This window comes from Phalacrocorax carbo, chromosome 6 (genome assembly GCF_963921805.1).
Source record: "Phalacrocorax carbo chromosome 6, bPhaCar2.1, whole genome shotgun sequence".
NCBI classification, from domain to species: Eukaryota; Metazoa; Chordata; class Aves; order Suliformes; family Phalacrocoracidae; genus Phalacrocorax; species Phalacrocorax carbo.
In genome coordinates, this window is record NC_087518.1 from 32148629 (window position 1) to 32167899 (window position 19271).

General features: G+C 40.8%; 1 protein-coding gene and 1 long non-coding RNA gene across 4 annotated transcripts in view; one reads left to right on the plus strand and one right to left on the minus strand.

Moving 5' to 3' along the window:
- Positions 1-19271, plus strand: part of RASAL2 (RAS protein activator like 2) — a 191748-nt gene that overhangs the window by 108158 nt on the left and 64319 nt on the right. The window lies entirely within an intron of this gene.
- Positions 4408-18294, minus strand: LOC135314067 (uncharacterized). The gene is made up of 5 exons (XR_010373550.1): positions 17528-18294; positions 16727-16935; positions 14673-14760; positions 10942-11093; positions 4408-7348 (listed from the first exon to the last, which is right to left on the minus strand). It is a non-coding gene; the product is annotated as an uncharacterized LOC135314067 (long non-coding RNA).

Consider the following 19271-nt stretch of genomic DNA (forward strand, 5'->3'; position numbering starts at 1 on the left):
AGTGGGCTATTGAACTCTGCTGGAGTTCATCAGAAGCTCTTCTAACGGGCACCTCCTTGTCGCAAGCAAATCCCCGATTCCCAAAAGAAGCGTTGGAGATGGAGAGGGCTATATGTTCTAGCAGTGATTAGTGTCCATTAAGATTCAACTTGGTGTCCAGTAAAGTGCTTTTGGCTACGGGCTAATAATTCTTGATGCATATTTGAGACTGCTTTATCTTGTGCATTACCCATTGAAGAATTGAAGTGGGGTTCTGCTTTTATTTTAAAAAAAAAAAAAAATTCAGGTAGAAATGCAAATATTTCCTTGGCTAGCAACCTTGATTTTTCAGCGAGTTGGATATAGTTTAGGTGAGAATCTGACCACTGAAAAGTCCAGTCATCTCACTTTTTCCTCACCGATGGTCTTTTCCCACGGTTATGTGGCATATACGCGCTCAAACGGTAGCAGGAAAGTCTAGAGCACCAACTTTGCTGACCCAGAGATACCCCTGTCATGCAAATAATGAATGTGTTGCTTTTGCAGTCACCTTCATTACCCTTTGGCTGCAGGTGATGTTGGGGATTGCTGGTCTAAAGGCTGGGAAACCCTAATGGAGCCTCCAGGGGCTGGTTGCTTTTGATCATCATTGGATTAGTGCTCTGGTCTTGCCTTGATAGTGAGGGTAAGGTGTTGACCATTCCACCCAGCAGCAAACAGGAAAGGTTTAAAGAACATTTTTTGTAGGATTTTAGAGACTCTGGATTTTGGAAGAGATGTTTTATTCCTGCTCCTGGTAAAGCATGTGGTGGTGGGTTGACCTTGGCCGGCTGCTGGCTGCCCACCCAGCCACTCTCCGCCCCCCTCAACAGGACACAACAACCATCACGGGCAAACCAGGCTCGACTTATTAATTTAAATTATTGCCAATTCAAATAAGTTTGGAGGAACAAAACTTAAAAAAACACCTTCTCCCACCCCTTTTCCAACTTCACGCCTTCATTCCTGACCCCTCAACTGCGTGCTGGGACCAGCTGAAACTGGTGTGGGGCAGCTGCGATGCCTCCTCACAGAGATCTGCTGACTGCCAAAGCCTTGCCACCAGCATCCCACACTGGAACCGCGGCCAGGCTCCAGGTGGCGTTTCTGGGCACGTAGGGCAAGAGCCGCTTTCCTCTGCATTGTTTCGGTGATCAGTACAGGGTGTGAGCTGAAATGAGTACTTTTTCCTGTTAAGGATGCTATACTTAGTTTATTCAGACTATCAGTGCTCTGAGATGTTAGAAAATGTAATGATGTTTCTTAGCTTTGAAATTAATTTCTGAGTCCTTTGCATAAGACTAAGTAATGGAAACTTTGCTGAATACAGGCAACTGGTTTTTTTAGATAAATTAACCTGGAATATGTTGGATATATGAAGAGAACATTTATTCAAATAATTTTCTAGTAGCTTCTCCCCCTGCATAATTTGGCATTTTAAAAATCTTCAGCTAGCTGAGTGTTCCTATACATATTTCTAATTTTAGGTAGTTCAGATAGATCATAGGAAGATAGACCCTAAGTCGGTATCTCGCCTTTAGTTATAAATGATTTATACTAAAAGAAATGGATTTACATTTAAAATTTAGATTAAAAAAAATAAATCCAACTCAGTTATTTTCTTTTTATCTATTCTGCTTTAGTGCTTCTGCTCTGCTGATAGGTTTCTTCAGCAGCCACGTCCCAGTCAGAAGCTGTAAATGTGCCTGGTTTGAACAGAGGCAGCAGAGCTGGCCAGGAACTAGTTAATTCATTGCACTGACATTTTTCTTGAGCTATTGGGTGGCAACCCCCTGTTCTTCCTTCTCAACAGGCCTTTTTTTATGAGAAGTAGAATCTTACATTTGTCAGAAGGTTGGTTATTTGAACAAAAGTCACGTGGTGAGGCGCAGGTAATATTATCAGGGTATTTTTGATAATCTTTATTCAGTGTCACAGTCTTCTGGAAACAACTTTTGTTCTTAGACTTTGCAAACTGCATTTCATGCTCCTGAAACTGGATAGATTTCTAGAATAACTCAAAGTACTTGCATGGTTTGCCTTCCCCTTCCTGCCTTTTGGTGTTTGGGGGTTTTTTGTAGGTTTTGTTTGTTTGTTTCTTTTTTGTGTTGGCTTTTTGTTTGTTTGGGTTTTTGGTTTTTTGTGTGTGTGTGTGTTCTTTTTCTCTTTGTTTTTGTTTTCGGGGGGGCGGGGGGTGGTGGTGTTTGGTTTTGGTTTTTTGTTTGTTTTTTTTTTTTCTTCTTTAATATCTTCCTATTTCACCATCTCTTCCCAAGTCTTCAGTCAGGTGTATTTGCCTCAGTCGGACAGCTCCTTCAGCATTTCAGAAATCTTATTCTGAGGTTAGTACAGCAAGTTTTAGGGCTGACAAAAATAGATACCAGACTGAGGCTTCCCAAGTCACTAAAAATGGCATCTTTGGAAGAAACAGGCAGATTATGGCCTTATTTCAGAGCTGGATCTGAAGTTTTAACCCTTCTGTTTGAACCTGATTTTAAAACAGAGGATTCCTAAATGATGTGAAATGAAAAAGCGAAACATGGAAACGAAACAGAAATGTAATCAAACTTTTTTTTTAAAGAGGCGAAAAATAGAAAAAGGCAAATCCTGGCTTTTTTCTTGCTGATTAAAGCACTAGGAACTCTTTGAAGAGATGTACAGGCTAACTTTAATGTCCCAGTCCTTGCTTTTTCCATCTTTTCTATCATGCCCTGTGGTATACATGAATTGTCTGATGTTACTCCACCCGCGAGAGAGATGCTTTTCTGTGGTGCTGCAAATGTAGTTGGTACAGTGCTCTGGAATTAAGTGTTCTATATAATTACCATACTGTTTGGGTTTTTTGCACAGCAAGAGTGGTGAGAGAGGAGATTGCGATCGCTTATAAGCTGTTACTGCTTTTTTGCAGAATCTAGCTCAACCAAGATCATAAGACTGTTTTGCCCTACTGTTTCCGGTAATTAGGCATTTCTAAGCAGCAGGTCAAATCAATTTGTCTTTTAGAGGGACTGTTTATTTTGTTATACTGCTGTTAGTGACAGGGGTTTTTTTCGGGGGTGTCTGGTTTTTGAGCTGCTGTTCTGCTCCACTGCTAATCTTGGTGCAAGATCCTTGGGTGTAGTTTAGCGATTGGCTTTAGAGGACGAAGGAACAATTATAATTTTCTGTTATTTATTTCACAGTATTGTTTAAGCACTCATTCAACAAGTTTCTTTCCCAAGGGCTATGCTGTGCTTTTCACGCAGATTTCTCACATGAACCTTGGCAGGGGGTAGGGTGACCAAAGCTCCTGTTTCTTTCAGGGGAAACACTGAGGGTGTGTGAGGTTGTTGCCTCAGAGAATGTGCAGAAGCTCATCTTAGGTAATCCAACAAATAAAAAGGAGATGGGTAGCATTAGAGGAAAAATGAGCTGAATCAGAGGAGAATATTGTATTGCAAGCAAGTAGCAAAATAGGAGTAAAATAGGTATGTTTAACGTGCCCCCGCCCCCCCTCCCCGAAACACACACACACAGAGTCTCTCTCAGGGACTGCAGAAGGTAGGAGACAGCATGCAGCCTCTTAGCTCTTCTTGAGCAACTTTAGCCTGTTTAGCAACAGGCTGAACAACTTTGCATTCCTCTTGTGTGTGTGCTTGTCTGCTCTGGTCCCCAGCTGGCAGGTGGGATCTGCTGGGAATCAAACCGTCAACTTTTAAGCTGATCCAACTTGACACTCTATTCTATGCAGGGGCATTATAATGTATAAGGGACGTTATGATGGCAGCAGTAACCAAACCGTGTAGGTTTTTGCTTCTGTGCATTAAAAAGCAGTTTTTGTCTTTTTATTTTAGAGCAATGCTATACCTGGAAGTTCAGCTCGCAGCACTTCTAAAATAAAAGAGAACAGAGCTTAGTAAAAGGCTTTGGTATCAGACTTTACCATTTCACTTTCAAAGCCATAGATCTTAGATTGAATTTAAAATTAAAAAAAAAAAAAAAAAAAAAGGCAGTGCAGGAAACAAAGTGGGGGGGAAAGGTCATTGTTTGTTTAAGTGAGTCTCCAGGGCTTTTTTGGTACTGTGTATTTCCTAAGCTGTAAAATATTTGAAGTGGGGAAACATCTTCAAATAAAGTGCAGTTTTGTCAGACACATTCAGATGTAGTTCCTTGTTCAGCTGACAAAACCACATTTCCATCTTGACGGGCTTCTTGTAGCCCAGACAGTACATGCAGTGATATCAGCCTCTTAAGTTTCCCTGTAGCTGATTTTAGACTTGGAGTCAGCTGCTTGAAATCCCTGAATTTTCTCAGCATCAGACGTGTTTTTGCTTAACAGGAGTCTCCTCCTGCCCACACCCCCTTCCACCCCACCCTGAGGAGTGCTTGCGCTGTCTCTCAGCTCCCCCACCCTCCCTTGGGACAGGAAAAATGAAGTGTCTCCCCATCCCGGGTAGATTATGTCGCTATTTGCAGGGAGGACGGCATGCATCCCATATGCTGAGAGGGAAGGCGAGCAACCAAAGGGCGGCTATTGTTCAACTCGAGCCAAGGAGCTGAACAGAGAGGCTTGCGCTTGACGGGCTTCGGCTCTGGCTTTTCTGCATTCCAACCCGTCTGAGGCAGAGAAAACAGAGCGCGGGAGAGAAGCGTGCGGAGGCTCCGCTTTCTGGTTGGCATGGTGGCAGGACCATGGTAGAGGTATTAGGATTACCGCAGAATGCAGTTCACAGGTGAGAGAGATCCCTCCTGGCACGGTCCATGCAAATAGGGGACTGTATTGCTGCAATATTTCTAGTGAGGCGGGATTGGATAGGAGGCACATAGGTATTTTGCTGGAAATTTGAAGTGACTAGACGTAAAGCAACTAGAAACTTTAAGGGTTTTTTTTCCATGTTGCATGTATATATCAAGCCTTTTCTTCGTTATTTCAGATTTATACACAGGTTTTTAAAGAGGTATTTACATGGATTTAATGTGATGAATGGAAAAGTGGGTTATTGGTACTTTTCTGCTCACTAATGCAGAAATTACATGTTAGTATTCAAACGTGGATGCGAAGATGAGAAACAAGTTTTTGTAATAGCTTTCAAAGTAAAAAATCTAGTTTATTGCTATTTAAATCATTAGGCTTACTTTTCTCTGTCTCCCTCAAAGCCTTTACTTACTTAACAGAAGTCAGTACATTTTTATATGACGTTGGATTTCTGGATAAGGCCAGACATCATTCTTGAAGGGCACACTGTGAGAATATTTTTCAGCGTTTACTTGTGGCTGGCATTGCGTGATGTTTTCAGCATATGATATTGCCAATCATGCTTCCTGTCCTCCAGCAAGTGATGGTAAATCAAAGCAGTTCAGGGAATCCTACAGGTTGCTCATAAAAACAAGAGGATTTGTTTTCCTTACAGTATAAAGGGCACTGCCTTAATAATACTGCTTGCTTTTCTAGCAGCTTTTGTCTTAAAATATATTCCTAAGAGATAGCAAGCTGCAAAGCATTTAAATTTCATGCGTTTTGGTATAGTTAGGCATTTTTAGTAGCTACAAAAGCAATAAATGTTTTCTAAGGAAACTGGGAATGGAAACTCCTGAGTTAAATTTTTTCTACCTTGGAAACAGCCTTTAATAGGTACTGATTACAAAGTCCTTCTTAGTCATTTTCCTCCTCATCTGTAGACCAGGAAGAATAGTAATTTGCTAACTTGGAGACACTGTTTTTGTTAGCCTGAACCAATGAGGTTGTTCTGCAGCTGCTTTTGAATTACATGATCAGAAAATGAAAACCTTCTGCCTTAGCTTTTTTTGGACAAATATGTGTTTCTTTCAAAAACAAGCAAACTTCTGGCAAACTAATGAGAAAAATTCAAGGCAACATGATCCTGGTCCCTTCCAAGTTTCATTTGGGTGATTTTGGGGTGGTTACCAGGAGGTAGCCTTTAGAATTTCCTGTCTCTTTTGGGGGCTTTTTCATAGGATTAACATGTTAATAGGGTAGTGAATTAAAAATACAATACTGGGGAGTTCTGGAAGGCAGACGTGAGCAGCAACTTATATTCTTGCAAAATCTTCATGTTGTGCCTGGCTTTATGTGACACTCTATGGGTGCTCTCATTTTTTCTCTCTCTAAAATCTGTGGTGAGGGGAAAATGCTGTAATTGTAACAAATACTTGAGGTGACTTCTGTCAGAGAGATCTGTCATGGCTCTTTAAAGCTCATGGGAACAAATCAGCTTCATTTGTATACAAGCAGGAGGAAGGGGCGTTCTGGTATACTGAGGCTTGACCTGCTCCTTCCCATTTTCTGATATCTGGGAGTAAGTATTGCACCAGCTACATAATATTGGAAGTCAGAGAATTCTGTGATGCATCAAAATACAGGGTATGGATGGCATTTGTAAATGGCTTGTTAGCAGCAAGAGGCAGATTAGTTTCCCAGCCTGTAGAGGTACGTACTTTTTCAAAGCTTTAATTCTCAACAAAGAGAATACTTCCTTTTATCTAGATTTCTTGGCTAATTGGCATCAGACAGAGCAAATGTTTTTTAGGAGGGCTAATAATGGTGGGATTTGAAACCGGACCAATGGCAGAAGGGAGACGTAATGATCCCCTTCCATTTAATTGTCTACATATATGGGTGGCTGCATCTAGTAAGGGAGAGGGAACTCTGCACAAGAAGTCAGCAAGCAAACGATGCAGCTACAGTCCGTGCTTACAGTTTAAACGGTATCATCTCCACATGTTAAGTGGTCAACAGACTTTGACTATATAGGTTATGGATTTAATGGGAAATGGTACTGAAATTGTTGTGGTAAACATAACTGCAAAAATTGAGTTACAGAGTTGTCTAATAGCTGGTTATCTCAGCAGATGATGGCAGCTGCGAATAGCTGTGATGAGTCTGTATAGAGTTTCCTTCCAAAGCTGAAGAGTGCTGCTCCTTAGTCAGGCAGTGGATCTGCAGTGATGACAGACAACATTGCATTTTTCTTCTCTTGCACCATGCCGCGCAGCACGCTCAGCAGAGTCTTTAGGAGGGCAATGTTGTGACATGGATGCCTGCCAGAGAACTGAAACAGCTCTGCTGACGCTTTTGCTTAGAGTAGGCCTCCAGGCAACCTTCAAAAGTGGCACCAACCACAAGCATTCAAAAACACAAGTCTGGCTTAGAAAAGAGGAGATTGAAAATATTTGGTTTTTACATTCATTTCCCTGCTTGTTTTGATCCTTTTTGGAGTAGGCTTCAGTCAGGTTTTCAACCTCAGTTGCACTGAAACTGTGAAGGCCAGGTCCTTTTTCTAGAACAGAGGCTGTAGTTGTCTCTACATTCATTTGATTCCAGGAGAAAGGGCTACAGGAAAAATGCCAAATGTGCAAATTACCACATGATTCTAGTGCCAGCTTTCACAACGTTCATGCACTTAAAGCCCTGTCCTGGTTTGTCCTAGGGTCACTCTAAAATGTCGGCTATATTCTCCAAGGGAACTCTTGCCAGAGTGTCCAAGAAGCTTGAAGATACTGTGTCAGTCAGAAATTAAGCCCGTGTCCACAAGATGGAGGACTTGGCATGCCCTTGTAAAAATTCCCTAAACTATACAGTCTCTTACCTTGCTGTATTTCCTTGCTTCACCACTAAATCTGGTCCCTAATTTGGAAACAGATTACAAAAACCCTCCTTGTCTGCCTTTCTTGTTCTAATCTCTAGCGTTTGGAAAGGCCTTGGGCTTTGGCAATTGCCTTATTTTGATGCTTACATAGAGATTAACATAGTATTCCTATAAACACAGGTGGAACTGAGTAGTAAGCGGGAGGCAGACCACATGATTCATAGGCAGGGGTAGGGAATCATATTGCTGGTCATAACCACTCGTTCTCCAGAATGCTCCTGCTTTTCTGCTGCATACCTGGTAAGTGTAAGCTGCCTGCTTTCAGGCTACTAGGCACAGTATTTTGGTGGTGGTGTTCTGTCTCGTTATCTGGTGTTAGAGGTGCAGGTTTTTGTGAATTAGTCTTTTTTTTGGTCTGTGCCAATCAAGGAGAGTTCAACACCCACCTGATGATGTCGGCAAAGCTGCGGTTTCTTGACATACAAAGGGAGCAAGCAGTGACCTCAGGGCGGAGTAAAGCTCCCTATTGGCACAGCACCCTCAACCTTGCTCTGCAAGAATCACCGGTATTTATTTAGTCTGTGCTGAAAACAAGCAAGCTGAACTTGTGGGAGTGCTACATACAGCTGTTACCTTGTACTAAACCTTGTAGGAGGAGGGTAAATAAGTTGATGGGATGGTGTGGCAATTCCTACATGATCTGACCAGAAGCTTAGGAAATCATATGGTCAGTAGAGTATCATATTGATCATGTTGAATCGCTTCCCAAAATACTTTGAAGCAATCTGTGTGGGTCTTACACATTCTGGTGGTGCCAGAATGTTGCAGAATGACTGGTAAGACGTTTAGTTCTCCGTCATCTGAAACTGTTTTTCTCAAAATTGTAGTTCTCTGTTATCTATGTGATCATGTCTAGGCATAGAAGGCAAAAAAAAAACCAACACAAAAACAAACCACCACCCAAACCCCAACCCTCCCTAACTTGTTCTTTCGTTTGTTTGCTTGTTGGAAATGTCATCCAAGGAACTTAGTCTAGAAAAATCATTCCTGGCTCTTTCCCTGCTCCCATTGAGAGTATATGCCCGAGGAAAAGCAGTAGGTCAGAAAGTAATAGTAGCGACCAACATGAATGATGGTAGTATTCCAACAAAACTGCCTTAATCAATAATTTTCACTTGCATTTTCTGAATTTGAGCAAAATTCAGCACTTGTGAAGACAGGAGTTGTAGAAGCTATGTGGCCTGCAGGGTGAGCAAGAAAAATTGTTTTCCTTTTCCAGATCTGACGGTAGCATTCATGGGGAAGTGCTTTGCCTGTCCCAATAGCAACTTGGAGGACAGCTTAGTGCAAGGTGCCCTCTCTCCCCAAAAACCTGCCTGCTTGTTTTCTCTTTCTGACAATTCATAGCACAGCAGCATCTTGAAGTGCAAAGGATCAAGTAGTTGAGTCCTCAAGGACAGTAACAACCTGTCAGATTGCCAACCCTTTGTGCTGTACCTGTCCCTATCAATTATGTTACAAGCACTGGCAATAATTCTTTAAAAGATACTTTTTCCATGGTGTTCCAATATAATTACTGATAAATCTGTCATATGTTAAGGGCTTCTCCTTGTCTGTCTTTCTAATAAACCTCCTTTATAATGATTTAGAACAGATGAAATCTGAAGGGCCTTTAAGACCATCTATAAAACAGCAGTGGTGCTGTACCTGAACTGCTTAAGCAGGACTTGTGCCTGTAGAGACAGGGCAGGGAGGAGCGGGTGCTTCAGCTTACTGCATGCCTGCACTGTGGTTTCTGGGCAGTTACCTTTTCTTCTTCTTCTTCTTCTTAATACCTGGGAGACTTGGAAGTACAGCCAGCAAAACTTCCTTGCTTGGAAAGGTTGATTTTTTGTATGACTGCTACTAGGTGATGCAGGTCTCGGGGACAGAAGGCAGGAAGCTGTGCTCTGTATCGTTTTTTTTGCTACTTCCAGTAGCTCTACAAAAATAGTGTTCTTTATTCTTAACTTTTGCCTTGTTCATGTTTAAGCTGTACGTATATTTGAAGTTTGAATTTCCTGGAAGTTCTTTTTCAGAAAAACAGTGTGATGCTGATATCACTTGACACACTGGTGATTTCAGTACCAACTCAAAAAAATCACTCCCCATTCCTCTTCCATACTACTTTAAAAGATGGAAGAGCTCTTGGATTTCTGGTCTGGATCTTCAGACTTGTGAAGCGGGTAGTATAACTGGGCTTAGTGGTCAGGGGATCAGACCCTGAATATTGATCTTTTTCATGTTCTTCATCCATTTTGAAAGTTTGGCACCTCTCGGGGCTTCTTAATTTTTCTTTCAGTCTTAACATTAAAGTAACATTTCTAGTGCTAAATAACTTTAGAACTAAAATAACATTTCTAGCAAAGATGCTAGCTCAGAAATCCTTTTTTAAATTGAAGTGCTTCAGACTTGATTCATTTCAAGCTCCCACTTTCACAGTGTTGCTGAGCAAGGGCTTCCATATCAATCTTTGTGCTTGGCAAATCTGGGAAAGTGTGGGGTTTGTTTTGTTTTTACAACTCCATGTTTTCAGGACATTTTCAGCCTGCTCTTTGTTTTGAACAGGCAATGTTTTTGGGCAGAAGGAAAGAGTATAGAAGGTATTCTTCATGAACACACTCTAGGGAAAAAAGTCATCACAAGAATACCAGCATCAGAAGTTAAGTAGCCTTTGCACACTGCTCATTAAATATATAGCTGGATGTATTCATACTTTAATACAAGATGTCTGTTTACATGAGGCATATGGCTCACAGTTTGGAAAGATACTCCAGAGTGGATGACTTGGTAAATAATGTCTCGGCCCTAATTTGGAATTAAATTAGCTTAATTTTTTTAGAGTAGTCACTGCTAGCAGCAAAACCTAGCCAAATCCCTTGGCTATGCTGAGGATACCTGAAGTTGGACTGAGTACCAAAATGTAATTAAGTTGGTATGGAAATGCTGAAAAAAGCCTATGGCTGCTTCATCAGTGAAGCTCTGAAAATCCAGCAGTTCTCCCCAACAGAAATACTTGGTCAGAGCTCTTAGCGCTTCTGGTTAGGTCACTGTTTTGTAACACTGGCAATATGTTTTTTCATGGGAAAGTGGACAACAGTAACAGGCTGGTTTGACCTATAGTAGTAAAACTTTGCTATTGTTAGTTCTTCTGATTTTTAGAACTGGCTTACTTAGGTTTAACATGCCCAAGAGCCAAAATTTGCCTATTCTTCAATTACAGTAATTTTTTGAAGATCATTTAAGATTGCATCTTTCTTGCTGAGGTGAACAGCATGATGGTTTCTTCTGTGCTTACTGTCTCAGCCTCTAGATAGAGCCAAGTTTCTTTCCTTATACAATGCTGGACATTCTCTGTGGTCTGGGTGCAGGTACCTGTCTCACTCGCTCTTCAGCTGATGGTTTGACTCCCAGCCTTGCTCTCCTCAAGCATCTCTTTATTGATACATCCTGGAGGAAAAAAGTATAGGGGTGTATAGTCTTAGACTCAGCAAAATTTAATTTTGTGGGCAGGTACAGTCAGCTGCATGAAGGATTCATCTCCAGCCCCTAAAGCATTACAGTCTTGCATCAGTTTTGCCAGGAAAACACAATACTTGGATCTAGAGAGGAAACTGGGGCAAACAGCCTTCTAAAAAAAGCCACATTGTTTATGTTGTGTTAGAATGTTCAGGAGGAAAATATTACGGAAAAATTGAAGACATGTTTTAAAAGTAGTTTAAAATTCAGCTCCTTAGCAAGTAGCTTCATAGGCTTTTGTCAGCTTTTTTCTCTTTACCCTGAAAAGCATGTCTATAATTCTGAGATACTGTGTATACTCAAAATAGTTCACATGCAGCAAGGAAACACAATGTAATGGGAGGTCTCTTAAGACATACCTTGCTATCATGGGAAAGATTTTGAAGCATTGATTAGATTCATATAGGCAGTTAGATGTATCTTTATATTGCAAGGGAAGTATAAGCCAACTTCTGTGCTGCTAGGTGTTGTTCTTTGTGTCCAAGAGAACTGACTTAAGCGAATTTATCTGAAAGGCCCATGACTAGACTTATGTATTTAGCCATTTTTGAAGTGTTTGTGGTAGGGTCTTGCTGCTTGGTTTCTATAAAGGTGAAGTATGAATAGCCAGATGATTTTGCTAGGGAGGCTCAGTGGGCATGGAAGAGCTTTATAAAGGCTAGCCCCTTCGGGTTTAGTTAAATTTTCATTTCAGTTGCTGACCTGTTTGTCTCCAGTGCCCTGTCGAAACGAAGTGTGGAAATAGCTTCCTGACATTATTTAAAATGTCACTTGTACAAGGGAGCTCTTGCCTGTATTGCTATGTACTAGAGAACTTCAAGGCTTGTTGTTTTTCTCACCTTCAATTTGAGCCTTTCTGTCCCTATTTATCTTTACAGACTGTCAGCAGGCCCAGCTTTTGCTGCCCCTGGATTCCTCACTGCTCCAGCAATTGTTATTTAGGAAATTCTGTGCTCTGCCTCCCTCCTGAGTAACTGCTAGGTTAACGTCTCTGATCTCAGCTGCATTTGGATGAATAGTGGTGTTTGCAGTGGAAAGTAAGGGGAACTATTGCCCTTGTAAAAGATAATACTGCATCAGCGCTGTGGCGCATAGAGGTTGTCATCTTCAGCTGGATGAGAGCTGTTGAGAGTGAGTGCTAAAGATCACTGACTGTGCTAAAATCACTTCATTAAGCAATCTGAAAGGATAAAATACTAGATGATAAAGTGTACATGTGGGCTGGTACTTCATCAGTGTGGTTTCATTTTCCCACAACAGAATGGACTGGCTTAGCGAGAGACTTAAGTGTCCATCAATTTTGTATTTTTTCCAGATAAAAAGGGCTTTCTGTGTATTTTGGTATGCTCCAGCAGGGCTATCCACATCTTCTCATGTCTGACGTAAATCTGCTATTGATTTATATTGCAGTAGAATTGTTCTGTTCAGCTGCTCATAGCTTGTTCATGGGATTGTGTCATGGTATACACACTGGTTTTGCCTATGTAGCTTAAGCCAAAAAATTATCCGTGTCACAAAATAATTGTGAATCCTTCTACTGTGATTCCATAATATGCAATGAGTTACTTGGCCTTGTCTACCCGGACGCTCTTGAACTAGATTATAGCATGGTTAGAAGGCTATTATATGGTAATACCGCTTCTCTAAGCAAAATTACTTTCATTATAGGTAGGCATTTAAAATTATTTAATGCAGGAAACAGAGCCTTTTGCATATAGAATCGACGTTTTTAGTTGTCTGGGAAACTTATTTTCAAGCTAGCTTGCTTATTCTGTGTTGTGGCACTGAATGGGATTGGAACATTAGTACCGCTTAATATTTTTCTAGGGCGAAATGACTCAGATAATTTTTCCTGTGTCCTAATGGACAATTGTAGAGGTGCGTAGTGTTATCTGGTATATATGACATTGATCCAGGAGTTGGAGAAGTGGATGCTCATTGTTTCTTGTCGATTTACTAGTGCTGCAACCTTGGCAATCTATTTTATATGTCTCTGCCTGCCTGTTTATTGTGAAAAAATTTGCCCTCTCCCTACCCACTGTGCCCCTGTTCTGAAGGGAGCCTTTAATTTTTCAAGTGTGCAAATAACCTGTCTTTATTTGCTCCTAAATTAACTGTAAAACATCTTAATAAGAATGACTTGGATGCACAATGTCTGATGTATATTGCTGTGAAGACATCATCTACTGACTATAGCAATATCCATCAATCAGTCCGTCAGAATCTGTCCCTAGTGCAAGTAGGATCCATTTTTCCTCTTCTTGTAAGTGCCTCATGCAGGGAACATTAATACGTTATGATTTATAATACTACCGCGACTTTGTGCTTACAAAGCATCTGCATCAGAAAGCATCTGTGCTCTATTATTTGCATATATTATGAATTATCGTTTACTAAAATTCCTGTAGAAAAATCTGAGCACTCATGTTTCTGTGTAGTTTCACTTATCAAGAATGCGAATTTTTAAATCCACGGGATGGCAAAGCTGCTTAGCTTCATAGGTTTCAAAATCATAACTGTAGGAGGGTGACATTTCTGACAACTGCAGAAAGGAGCAGAAGCTCATTTGCTGATGGTAATGCAAAGAATTACCAGTTGGGGATGTATACAAGTTTTAAATAATTCGTTTATATAAGAGGTTCCAAAACGTAAGGGCTTGGTTTAATTTTCAGCCTTGGTGGACTCCTCTGCTTTTGGATCTGGGGTTGAGGGGGATGAACCCAAACACGTCGAAGGAGTTTTCTCATGTTTTCACCTGCTGTTCTGTGTGGCTACTGGTGCTAATTTTGGAAAACAGCAGCCTCTCAAGGTGGAGGTTAGCTGCTTCTTACTCCTGGTTTTGGAGGTTTTTTTTATTACTACTTTGATCTCTCCCACCTTTCTATATTTTCACATTTTGCAAAGTTCCACTCTGGTCAACAGAGCAATTTGTATCTGAATTTGAATTGGTTCAACAAACTGTTTTCCGGTGTAGGTAGGTCTTACAGCGTGAAAATAAGTTAGTCATGTTTTGAATATTCCTCTCATGCCTGTTTAGAGCTTATTTCAAAAACTGGCTGTCCTGGAAAAATTGGACAGGACTTTTTGAAAGCTTTTGGTAAGCTCTAGAGCACAAGATATGCTTTAAGATGGAAAAAGAGAAATTTAAGAAGCTATTCAGAGTGTTTCTTCTGCCTGTAGCAAGCTTTAGTGGGAGAGCAGGACTACATCCCTCCTGCAATTGTGGAGCAAGTTTAGCCTCTGGTTTTCTTGCACAGCAAAACGTTTAAAAACTAAAGTCAACGCTACAGAGGAGTTTCAAGATAGTTTTGAAGTGGTTGTTTGAAACCAGGTATTCAAAGGTAAACAGGGAGGACATTTCTGATACAAGAGTTTGATAATGGAGAGTGTCAAAGCATACAAATGTCAGAAAGTGCCCACTGGTCGGGAGATGAGGCTCGATAAATTCATTCTTGGAGCTAAGGAGCAAATTGCTAAGCACAAGTGGAGTTAACTGTCGGAACAGCTTACCAAGGGAACAGACTGGTTCTTTATTCTTTGCAGTGTCTATTTACAATCGGATGTCTCTTTTTTTTCTGGAAGACGTGTCTTTATTCAACTAGAAATAATGCAAAGAATGGGTGAGATTTACTGGGTGATGTTCTAAAGGGGTTTCCTATCAGGTTAGATGATTGTAATTGTTATTTCTACCTTTAAATTTGATGGGTTTGGTGTTTCTAAATGTCAGTGGTGGCTTTACATCTACCTATGGCTTTAAATGTCCTGGATTTCTAATGGGGGTGTGTTCGTGACTTACTTTCTTACAAGGACTTTTCAATTCGTGCTTTTGTTCTGATGTGTATCTCCACCTTGTGACAGTCCATTGCAGACAAGCTTCCCGCATGATGTTGTGTCCTGTTAAACCACACAAAAAGGAGGTGAGTAGTAAGGAAGTATTTATGCAGGTTTTTTCTCCTCTGTGGGTTTCCCCAGGAATGTTAATGCACAGGAGAGGTCTGCGTATGAAAAACTTCGATGCTGTTTCAGTTCCTAGTTACATCTTCCTGACTGAAGTCTTTGCCAGTTCTGCCTCTGTTTTTTACAGAGTTTTTAGTGTTCCCATATTTTAAAATACTCCAATAAGCCAGTTTTGTATTTGATATTTAATACACTTTCCCTTTTTTCATGAACATTATAATACATTGAAAGGGATGAATAAAGCTAAATTATGATACAAGATGAGGCAGCTAGGGAGGAAAACAGGATCTGTATGCAATCTGTACTCCTAGAAAGGATGCAAAATTGGTAAGCATTCATGGGAAATCAATACTCTTAACTTTGTTTTCTCTAGAACCTATTATTTATGGAATTCATAGTTAATATTGCAAATTAAAACAGTTTTTAATGGAAGGACAGTCAGGTGGTTTTGGGCACCATATTAATTTCACCTCCTTCCTTTTTAGTTTTCTTTGAAACAATTGCTTCATGTTGACCAATCAGAAGAAAATGGCTATCTAATCCTTTCTCTAATAGTTCTTGAATTCCATTTTTAGTGCAAGTAGATTTACATCATCAGTCTGCAGAGTCTTAAAGAAAAGATGCTACTTGTAGAAATTGGGCAAAATGCGATCCTCACACACACACACAGTATAATTAGTTGGAAAAGCTCATTTTGTAAAAAATATCAGCTGTTTTTTGCATAGGTGGGAAATATATCTGATGTCTTTCTATCGTTGGATTTTATATTATATAGGAAATGCTTCTGGCTTTTTATCCCTCTGTTCGTTCTGGGGGTGGAGGCATGTACTTTTTCAGTGTGAACAGGAGGACTGCCCGACTAAGTCTTCCATGCTGCTGTGGTATCTCACTCCTGAACTCTCTGTCCCATGTTCCCTCATTAATTGTGAATTCTGTATAGCATCTGCCCTGCTTGGCAGGTGTTTTATGAAAATACCCGTCCTGCACAAACAATACTTGCTACAGTTTGTCTTAGTAATTGGAATGTTCTTCCCTGCTGGGACTTGATAGGTCTTTTTTTCTTCATTTGTTGGTTGGTACCTAATTCTTCGCTTTGCTGATCTAATGGCTTTTTGTTGTTGCTGTTTTGGCTTGGGTTTTAATCAGTGGTCAGCAATTGTCCTAGTTTGTAATAGGGATTGGCAACTGTATAAATTATTTAAAATAAAGACAGGTTCAAAAAATGGTGAACAAAAGACAGCTGTCTCTTTAAAGAGTGCAGTTTGATCAGAGCATCAGCTCCATTCCCTGAGGACAAAGGCAATTTTGATTTGTGGGGCCCAGGAGTCCCTCACTTACTGGGATTCGTCTCTGCTCGTGCATGTGTAAACCTGTAAAATGCTCTTTTGTGTGGAATAAATCATATGCTATAAATCCTGTACAATTAAATGTGACCCCTCATAAAGTCACAATGACAAGTCTCCATTGCAAAGCTGTGCAGAGCAGGCTTGCTGTCTAGACAGAGCAGAATTATTTCCCATTTATCCTTTTTTTTTTTTTTTAATAAATAACCAACCGTTAGCGCTGATGACTTCTTTGAACCCCTAAGAATGCTGCTCTCTTCTTACCTCTTTCTCGTTTGCCCTGTTGCAGTCGAGGCTGAAGCCCAGCGGGGCTGTGACTGCTGCTTCGCGCTGATGAAGAGGAGCAGTTCCCCCCTCTCTAATGCTGCTGTTGGCAGTCAGAAGCAGATTCCATTATTGCCGATCAATGCCGCCGCCATGCAGGAGGAGGGGAGAGGGAGGGGTGGGAGCTTCCTATTCACAGATTGATCAACCTGCCATTGCATGAACAAATTCATTGTAAGAAAGGCTGGGATGCTGTTATAGCGGGAGCAGGAAGGGGCTTGTAAACAGGGGAATGTAGACTCTTCACTAGTGGGGAGGGTATTTAAATTGCCTCTAAGCTTGCTGGTTTTTCTTTTAGCATAAAGCATAGTACCTGAGCCTACAAACAAAGCCAACACCATAAGGAATGGTAGGGATATATTACACTGAGCTGACAAGCTGTTGTGCTGACTTATTTGAGCTCCTTCAGCACTGAGACCTATTTCTTCTTTTTACTTAAACTGATTCTATCATAAGCTGCTACCTCTTTTGGATTTAAAATCTCGGTTTCCCCTGCTCCCCTTTTTTGCCGCCTTTCTGTTCCTGCTTGGACTGAAACCTGACACAAAGGGACAACAAGTACAGATCCCACTTGCTGCTCCCACCCATGCCTGCTTTGTCAGTATGGGCTGTCAGATGTAGGGTTGAGAGAACAGGGCAGGATCGTGCTCTCATGTTGTCAGTGTAGACAATAACTGGAGTACTGGAATCCCAAGACCATCAGCTCCTCCCCACCCTTCCTACCCTGCTTCGTTCACTTACTGTTTTCTGTATGGAAAAGTTTTCTGGCTGGAGAATGAGTCTTCTTTCTCCTGGTGATGTGGCCGAATGGCTGGATAGCAGCACAGAAGATGAGAAAAGCCTTCTCTCGTTTCTTGGTACGGTAGGGTACTAACTGTATTTTTTTTTTTTTTTTAACACTTTACTGGGAAGCCTTTACTACTTTCACTGGTGCTTAATGTCTTCAGTCCTTCAGTTACCTGACATTATTTCTTTTTAAAAGCTTTTAAGTGGCATGCAATTGTTAATTAAACTTGGTTACAGTCTGTTTGAAAGAGTGGCAAGCACATTGGGCAAAGGTCAAGTTATAAATGGGTATGTGCCGTGCAGGAAATCGTTTCTGGACTAAACAGTGTTACTGGTTTGTTTTTCTTCTCTGTGCCACTTGACCAGCTGATCGCTGTATTCAGCCTACTTCCACTCATTTCTGTCAGCTTACCTACAACTTAACTTCTCAACTCTGTGATGGTAGTAGGATAAATCACAGGAGACTGCTTGAAGTTTTTCTTCTTAAGAGAAACCTTTAGATGCATTTAGAATAAAAATTTCAGCCACTGGATCAGATACTTCTCTAGCCTAGAAATTAAATCTACGAAGCACGATCAAACAACTCTGTGCTCTGTTTCTGGATACTTACACATTAGTTTAACTGCATTCAGGTAGAAAACTGAAACTATTATTTATAGTCCAGCATAAATACCAGTAAGAAGTTGAAAATGTTTTAAACAGAATTCACACATAGAAGCTGGTTATTGTTTCATCTTTCCCTTTGAGCTGTTGCTATGTAAAACTGTTGTTATTTGGTTTTGTTCTTTTAGTCCCGTTTCTACAAATCATTCTCTCTCTCTCCTTAATGGTGTCTGTTGTTCTCAGAATGCAATCTGTTTTCTTTCTATTTTGATAATTTCCAGGTACTGAGTTGCTCAGACGGGCTGCTTGATATGTGTGCCCCTTTTCCTTTCCATTTTTTTAAAAAATGTTTTTTATAGTATGTGTTATAATATCTTTTGGGATTGTTCCAAGATACAGTCTTTGTCTGTCAGTCAAGTAGGCGACAGCTAATCCAGATGCTATTTTTCCGCCAGTTTTGTTGTCCTCCGTCCAGACCAGGCAGGTACCTGGTATGGCGTTTATTTACACTAGTCTCTGTATGGTAAGCAGTTCTCGTACTTAGCAGGTCCAGAACAGCACAGAATGTGGCAGGAAAGTAAGGGACTCCCACAGAGTCTATTTCGGTTTGCTAATAATTCGTCACTATATGCTGCGCCTTCTTTGGGAATATCACACCAGGCGTGAACGGGGACAAGAGTATGCATGGGCTGGACACCGGTCCAGAGACTGCCATTTTTTCCCCCCCTTACACATATGCCTGCGTTCACATTTTGTTCCAGACTAAGAGATCCTCAAGATGTCTCCTAAATCTCACCCCAGAAACACCAGGAAGTATTTATTCAGGCTGGAGTCTGAAGGGTGTTGCAAAGCTGAGCTATTTAAGGTAGCACTTTTTGTCTCCAAGTACTTAAATTATCTTTTTTTGTTTGATCTTAGAGATGCCAATTCCCAAATGATGTCTTAACTCTAGGATGTATTTAAGGTTCAGTGATGTCCCACGGATGGCTACAGTACATTGGGATTTTTTTTTTTTTTTTTTTTTTGGTATGTATGTCCATAACAATAACTCTTCTTGCTCTGGGCAAAATCCTGCCATAGTGAGCAAGAGGTAGTG